Raw genomic sequence first — 8,896 nt, 5'->3', positions numbered from 1 at the left:
GGTTATACACCATTAGGTGTACACCTGCTTTCCTATATTAAATTCTATAGAAACAACGTAACGCTGACTCCGAACTATCAACACAACAATATTTATTTATGGTGAAAATAGGCATCTTTAATCGTGGTTGCTGAGACGCCTTCTGTGAGAGAACTTGGTTGCTGAGACGTTGGAATGTTGATGTGAGCTGTCCCCAGAGTTGGAAAGATGGAGAGACAGCTTGACACGTCTATGCTTATAGCCGCCCGGCCGGGAAAAGAGAATGAAAAAAGCGGGAACGTTTAGATGTTGAATTCCACGCATGTGCATGAGATAGGGCGTTACTACAAGGCCAAATACTACAAGAACCGGTGTCAACCATGAAGGACTTCTTCGACACCTGGTCCTGGACAAAAATTGCACGATGAAAAGTAGGTGCAGAGGAAGAAACAGACGTGCTCAATTTTTTCCTTGGTAGGTTTTCTGAAACTTTAAAGGAGCATGGTTGAATGCACTTGCTTGCCTTTTCAGCGAATTTCGTATGATACCAACACATACCAGGTTGTGTCCTAGAAATCGAATGACTACGAGATCTGCTACGAGAGCGTGAAGAAGACCGCTTAGAACGGCACAGATCATTCACCCGACGCGTAAGTTCTTCCAGCTTGTCAGCAAAAACATCATAGGAGGGAGAGGATTTATATGAGGCAATTGATGAAGCCTCAGAAGAGAGAGAGGCGCCGTGTGCAGGCTGAGCAGAAAATTGTATGCACGTGAGACGGTAAAATTGTATGCGCGTGAGACGGTAAACGAGAGAAAAAAATCTTACGAAGGAGAGGGACAGAGAAATTGAATGCCTGTAGTATTTTATTGTTGTCCTGATAGCAACACAAGTTATCATACTTTTGAGGTTATGTAGTCCAATTGAATAGACACCATGTGGGTTTGAAGCGATTGCTTATTACTGTTTCTTTCTTCATCTCTGCACGCACTGACTTAGTGACAGAAAATGGAGTTTTATTTATTTTTTTTTTTTTGAAAGGCAGGCGTTGTCATCGTGACAAAATTTTTTTATCGTCATCTCTTCCCAGTTGACGAGTTGTGAGAGAGATAATTTCGTATTCTGTACTTGGGGTCACCAGTGTAAAAGGTTGATAGTTGCAATCGAGACATTAATCTCTCTCTATCACCTTTCAACAAAATTATATATAAAGAAACAGTCCCAGTTGACGAGTTGTGAGAGAGATAATTTCGTATTCTGTACTGGTCTCTATCACCTTTCAACAAAATTATATATAAAGAAACAGTAGAACAATTAACAACATAATAAAATAAGTTTTATTTCTGGTGATATTTGGTTTTACAAGTCCTGTGTCATTCAGCATGGCAGCCGCTGGTTAGTTTGTTATCAGCATTGGAAGGTTGAAACCTTCGTTGATGCTTGCCAAAGGAGCAAGTAGCTATCACGTCAAAGGTATCATGCTGAAAAGACTGAGAAAGCGAAAGAAACACTTTAAGTACTGGTTTTACTACGCATGCGCACACGAGGGGCTTCCGGGAAGGCAAATCCCTTGCGCATGCGTAGATTGTACTTCCTTAATGGCACGTACGTACGTTCGTTCGCTCGTTCGTTCTTTCGTTCTTTCGTTCGTTAGTTCGAAAGTTCGTTCGCACGTGCGTACGTCCATTAGTTCGTTCGTTTGTACGTTCGTTCCTTCATCCGATCTTTCGTTCGTTCCTTGGTTCGTTCGTTCCTTCGTGCGTTCGGTCGTACGTTTGGACGTACGTACGTACGTACGTTCAATCTTTTGTTCGTTCATTCGTTCGTAAGTTCGGACGTACGAAGGTACGGACTTTCGTTCGTTCGTTCGTACTTGCGTACTTACGTACATACATACGTCCGTACGTTCGTTGGTTCGTTTGTTAGTTCTTTCGTTCTTTCTGTCGTGCGTTCATTGGTTTCGTTCGTTCATTCGTTCGTTCGTTCGTAAGTTCGGACGTACGAAGGTACGGACTTTCGTTCATTCGTTCGTACTTGCGTACTTACGTACATACATACGTACATACGTACGTTCGTTCGTTCGTTTGTTAGTTCTTTCGTTCTTTCGGTCGTACGTACGTACGTACGTTCGTTCGTTCATTGGTTTCGTTCGTTCATTCGTTCGTTCGCACGTACGTACGTACGAAATTTCGTTCTTTCGTTCGATCGATCGCTCGTTCGTTCGTTCGTTCATTCGTTCGTTCCTTCGTTAATTCTTTTTTCGATCGTTCGTTCGTTCGTTCGTTCGTACGTACGTATGTTCATTCGTTCGTTCGTTCTTTTATACGGACGTACTTAGGTACGTACGTTCGTTCGTTCGTTTGTACGTACGTACGTACGAACTTTCGTACTTTCGTTCGTTCGTTCGTTCGTTCGTTCTTTCGTTCATTCGTTCGTTCGTTCGTTAATTATTTCTTTCGTTCGCACGTTCGTTCGTTCATACGTACGTACGTATGTTCGTTCGTTCGTTCGTATGTACGTACTTATTTACGTGCATACGTACGTACGTTCGTTCGTTTGTTCACACATACGTACGTACGTTCGTTCATTCGTTAGTTCGTTCGATCGTTCGTTCTATCATTCATTCGTACATATGTACGTAAGTTCGTACGTTCGTAGTACTTACGTTTGTTAGTAAGAACGTACGTACGCTGCTTCGTTCGTTCGTTCTTTTGTTCATTCAGACATTCTTACGTACCTACGTACGTTCGTTCGTTCGATCGTGAATACGTACGTACGATCATTCGTTCATTCGTTCGGTCGGTCGTTCGTACGTACGTACGTTCGTTCGTTCGTTCTTTCGTTCTTTCGTTCATTCGAACGAACGTACTCACGTACGTACCTTCGTTCGTTCGTTTGTTCGTAGGTACTTACGTACGTACGTATGTACGTTCGATCGCTCGAACGCACGTACATACCTTCGTTCGTTCGATCGTTCTTTCGTTCGTTCATTCGTTCGATCGTACGTACATACATTCGTTCTTTCGTTCGTTTGCTTGATCGTTCAATCGTTCGTTCATATGTAAATTTGTTCGTTCGTTCGTTCGTACATTCGTACGTACTTACGTTCGTACGTATTTACGTTTGATCGTTTCTTCATTCGTTCGTACTTACGTACGTACGTTCGTTCATTCGTTCCTTCGTTCGTTCTTTCGTTCGTTTGTACATACGTTCGTTCGGTCGGTCGTATGTACGTATGTTCATCCATTCGTTCTTTCGTTCGTTCGTGTGTTCGTTCGTATGTACGTATTTACGTACATTCGTGCTCCCCTTCATACGAACGTACGCTCACTCGTTCGTTCGTACGTACGTACGTTTGTTCGTTAATTCGTTTGTTCTTTCGTTCATTCGTTCGTTCGTTCGTTAATCCTTTAGTTCGTTCGTTCGTGCGTTCCATCGTACGCACGTACGTATGTATGTTCGTTCGTTCGTTCGCATGCACGTAGATACGAACGTACATACGTACGTACATATGTACGTACATACGTACGTACGATAGTTCGTTCGTGTTTTCGTACATACGTATGTACGTTCGTTCGTTCATTCATACGTACGTACCTATGTACCTAAGTACGTATGTACGTGCATACAATCATTCGTTCATTCGTACGTACGTACGTACGTTACTTCATTCGTTCGTTCGGTCGTTCGTACATACGTTCGATCTTTCTTCCGGTGGTTCGTTCGTACGTACGTATATACTCTCGTACGTTCGTACATTCGTACTTTCTTTCGCTTCTTCGATCGTTCTTTCGTTTAGTCGTTCGTTCCTTCCTTCTTTCGTTCTATCTTTCATACGTACGTACGTACGTACGTACCCACGTACGTTCGTTCGTTCGTACGTAAGTACATTCTTTCGTCCGTTCATTCGATGATTTTTACGTATGTACTTACGTACACACGTACGTTCGTTGTTTCGTTGGTTCGTTCCTTCGTTCGTTCGTTCGTACGTACGTACGTATGTTCGTTACTTCATTTCGTTCGTACGTTCTTTCGTGGGTTCGTACGTACACACGTTCATTAGTTTGTATGAACGTACGTTCGTTTGCTCGTTCGTTCGTTCGAACGTACGGTCGTATGTACATGCATCTGTTCGTTCGTTCGTTCGTTCGTTCGTGCGTACTTACGTACGTACATACTTACGTACATACATACTTACGTACGTACATATTTACGTAGTTCGTTCGTTCGTTCGTTTGTACTTACATACGAATGTACGTACATACGTACGTACGTACATACGCACGTTCGTTCGGTCGTTTGTACTTACGTACGTTCGTTCGTTCGTTCGTGTTTCTTTCGTTCGTTCGATCGTACGTACATACATTCGTTCTTTCTTTCGTTTGCTCGAACGTTTGTTTGTTCGTTCGTATGTAAATTTGTTCGTTCGTTCGTACATTCATACGTACTTACGTTCGTACGTATTTACGTTTGATCGTTTCTTCATTCGTTCGTACTTACGTACGTACGTTCGTTCATTCGTTCGTTTGTTCGTTCTTTCGCTCGTTTGTACGTACGTTCGTTCTGTCTTTCGTAAGTACGTATCTATGTACGTTCATATATTCGTTCTTTCTTTCGTTCGTTTGTTCCTTCGTTCGTATGTACGTATTTACGTACGTTCGTGCTTTCTTTCATACGTACGTACGCTCATTCGTTCGTTCATTCGTGCGTACGTTTGTTCGTTAATTCGTTCGTTCTTTCGTCCGTCCGTACGTAAGTACGTAGTTCGTTCGTTCGTTCGTTCTTATGTTCGTACTACGTACGAACGTTCGTTTGTTCGTTCGTACATTTTACGTATGGACGTACGTTCTTTCGTTCGTACACACTTACAACTTTCGTTCGTTTGTTCGGTCGTTTGTTTCACTCGTTCGTTTGTTTCACTCGTTCGTTCGTTCTTACTTACCAACGTTCGTTCTTTCGGTCGTTCGTTCGTTCTTTCTTTCGTTTTTTCGTTCTTTTGTTCGTTTGTTCGTATGTATGTACGCACGTACGTACTTATGTACGTTCGTTCGATTGTTCGTTCGTTCGGACTTTTGTACTTTCTTCCGATATTTCGTGCTTACGTACGTTCGTTCGGTCGGTCGATCGTTTGGTCGATCTTTGGTCGTTCCTTCGTACGTTCGTTCTTACGTAAGTACTTACGTACGTACGTAAGTTCGTTCGTTCATTCGTTCGTTCAGTCGTTCGTTTCTTCGTTCGTTAGTTCTTTTGTACGTTCGTTCGCTCCTTCGTTTTTTTCGTTCTTTCCTTCATACGTATGTACGTACGTTCGAGTGAACGAACGTACATACGTACGTACGTACGAACGAAAGAACGAAAGAACGAAAGAACGGACGAACGTGATTAGTACGAACGACCGAACGAACGAAAGAACGAACGTACGTACGTAAGTACAAACGAACGAACGAACGTACGTAAATATGTACGTGCGCATGTATGTACGTACGTAAGTACGTACGAACGAACGAACGAACGGATGCATGTACTTACGACCGTACGTTCGAACGAACGAACGAGCAAACGAACGTAAGTACATACAAACTAATGAACGTGTGTACGTACGAACGAACGAAAGAACGTACGAACGAAATGAGGGAACGAACGTACGTACGTAAGAAACGAACGAAAGAACGAACGAACGAACGTACGTGTGTACGTACGTACATACGTTAGAATCAACGAATGAACGGACGAAGGAATGTACGTACGTACGTACGAACGATAGAACGAAAGATCGATCGACCGAACGAAAAAATGATCGTACGTACTTAAGTACGTAAGTATGGACGAAGGAACGACCGAAAGTACTTAAGTAGGTACGTACGTACGTTCGAACGAACCTACGAACGAATGAACGATCAAACAAACGGATGAAAGTACGATTGTACGAACGTACGAACGAACGTACGTATGTACGAACGAACGAGAGTACGTACGTACGAACGGACGAACGAAAGTACGTACGAATGACCGAACGAACAAACGAACGAACGTCCGTACGTAGTACGAATGAATGAACGAATGTACACATCTACATACGTACGTAGGTACATATGTACGTACGTATAAACGAACGAACTAACGAAAGTACGTACGTATGTACTTACATATGTACGTACGTATGTACGTACGGACGTGTGTACGAAGGACCGCACGAACGAACGAACGAAAGAATGAACGAAAGAACAAAAGAACGAGTGAACGTACCTACGTATGAAGGAACGTACGAACGTACATGAGTACGTAAATACGTACGTACGAACGAACGAACGAAAGAACGATCGAACAAACTTACTTGCATACGTACGTACGAACGACCGAACGAACGTACGTACAAAGGAACGAAAGAGTGAACGACGGAACGAATGAACGAACGTACTACGTAAGTACGAACGAATGAAGGAACGAACAAACGTAAGTACGTACGAATGTAAGTAAGTACGAATGAACGAACGAACAAACTTACATACGAACGAAAAACTTACATACGAACGAACAAACTTACATACGAACGAAAAACTTACATACGAACGAACAAACTTACATACGAACGAACGAATGAACGGTCGAACAATCGACTGAACGAACGAATGTACGTACGTACGAACGAACGAACGTACGTACGAACGAACGAACGTACGTACGAACGAATGAGTAAACGAACAATCTAACTAATGCAAGAACGAAAGAAGGAACGAACGAACTTACGCAGATACGTAAGAAAGGTGGTACGTAAGAACGAGCGAACGAACGAGTGAAACGAACGACCGAACGAACGAACGAAAGTCCGTACGTAAGTACGAACGAACGAACAAACGTACGTACGTACGTTGTACGAACGTATGAACGAACGAACGTACGAACGAACGAACGAACAAAACAACGAACGTAAGTACGTACGTAAGTATGTACGTACGAACTATGGAACGAAAAACAGAACGACCGAACGAACGAACGAACGAAAGGACGAACATACGTACGTACGTACGTACGTACGAACGAACGAACGAACGAACGAATGAACGAAAGAACGAACCTATGAACGAATGAATGAATGAACGTACGAACAATAGTATGTACGTACGTACGAACGAACGGAAGAACGTATGTACGTACGTACAAACGAACGAACGAACGAACAAACGAACGAACGAATGAAATAACAAACGAATGAACGTACGTACGTCCGAACGAACGAATGAACATACGTACGTACGAAGGAAAGAAAGAAAAAACGAACGAACGAATGAACGTACGTACGTAAGAAAGAAAGAACGAACGAACGAATGAACGAAAGAACGAACGAACGAACGTACGTACCTACTTACAAACGAACGAACGAACGTACGTACGTCCGAACGTTCATCTTAACGTAGGTACGTACGAAAGAAGGAACGAATGTACGTACGTAAGTTCGAACTAACGAACAAACGAAAGAACGAACCAACGAACAAACGATCGTTCGTACGTACGTACATACGAACGAACGATCGAGCAAACGTACGAACGTACATACGAACGTACGTACGAACGTTCGAACGAACGAACGAACGAACACACTAACGCACGTACGTACTATGAACGATCGAACGAACGAATGAACGAAAGAAAAAACGAACTAAGAAACGAAGGTTACTGAGTAAGGACGAACGAACAAACGATCGAACGAACCAACCTACATTATGTCCGTACGTACGAACGAACGAACGAACGAACGAAAGAACTAACGACCGAACGAACGAACAAACGTAAGTTCGTATGTACGAACGACAGAACGAACGAACGAACAAACGTACAAACGTACGTACGAACGAATGAATGTACGTACGTACGAACGAACAAACGAACGAACGAAAGAACGAACGAACGAATGAACGAACAAACGAACGTACGTACGTATATACTCAACAACGAAGGAATGAACGAACGAACGTGAGTAAGAAAGTAGGACGAAAGAACGATCGAATGAACGGACTCACGTACGTACGTTCGAACGAACGAATGAAAGAACGAAATAACGAAAGAAAGCCCGAACGACCGACCGAAAGAACGAAAGTTGGTATGTAAGAACGAGCGATCGAACGAGTGAAACGAACGACCGAACGAACGAACGAAAGTCCGTACGTAAGTACGAAAGAACGACCATACGTCCATAGTACGAGCGTACGAACGAACAAACGAACGAACGAACGTACGCACGTACGAACGAACGAACGAACGTACGAACGAACAAAACAACGAACATAAGTACGTACGTACGAACGAACGAACTATCGAACGAAAAACAGAACGACCGAACGAACGAACGAACAAACGAACGAATGAACAAAAGAATGAACCTACGAATGAATGAACGAATGAACGTACGAACAATAGTAAATACGTGCGTACGAACGAACGAAAGAACGTATGTACGTACGTACAAATGAACGAACGATCGAACAAATGGAAGAACGTACGCACGTACGGTCAGACGAAAGAACGAACGAATGAACAAACGAACGAACTACATACGTGCAAAAGTCCGGATGTACGATCGAACGAAGGAACGAACTAATGAATTTACGTACATAAGAACGAAACAACGAAAGTACGTACGTAAGTACGAAGGAGCGAATGAACGAACGAACGAAAGAACGAACGAACGAAAGAACGAACGAACGAACGTATGTACGTACCTACATATGTACGAATGAACGAACGAAAGAACGAACGAGCGAATAAACGAAGGTACGTAGGTACGTACGTACGAGAGAACGAACGAATGATTGAAAGAACGAACGAAAAAACAAACGAAAGAACGAATGAACAATCGAATGAACATAAGTACGTACGGACGGACGAAAGAACAAACGAACGAACAAATGAACGAACGTA

This window comes from Octopus bimaculoides, chromosome 3 (genome assembly GCF_001194135.2).
Source record: "Octopus bimaculoides isolate UCB-OBI-ISO-001 chromosome 3, ASM119413v2, whole genome shotgun sequence".
Lineage (NCBI taxonomy): Eukaryota > Metazoa > Mollusca > Cephalopoda > Octopoda > Octopodidae > Octopus > Octopus bimaculoides.
Note: the sequence above shows the minus strand (reverse complement) of the source record.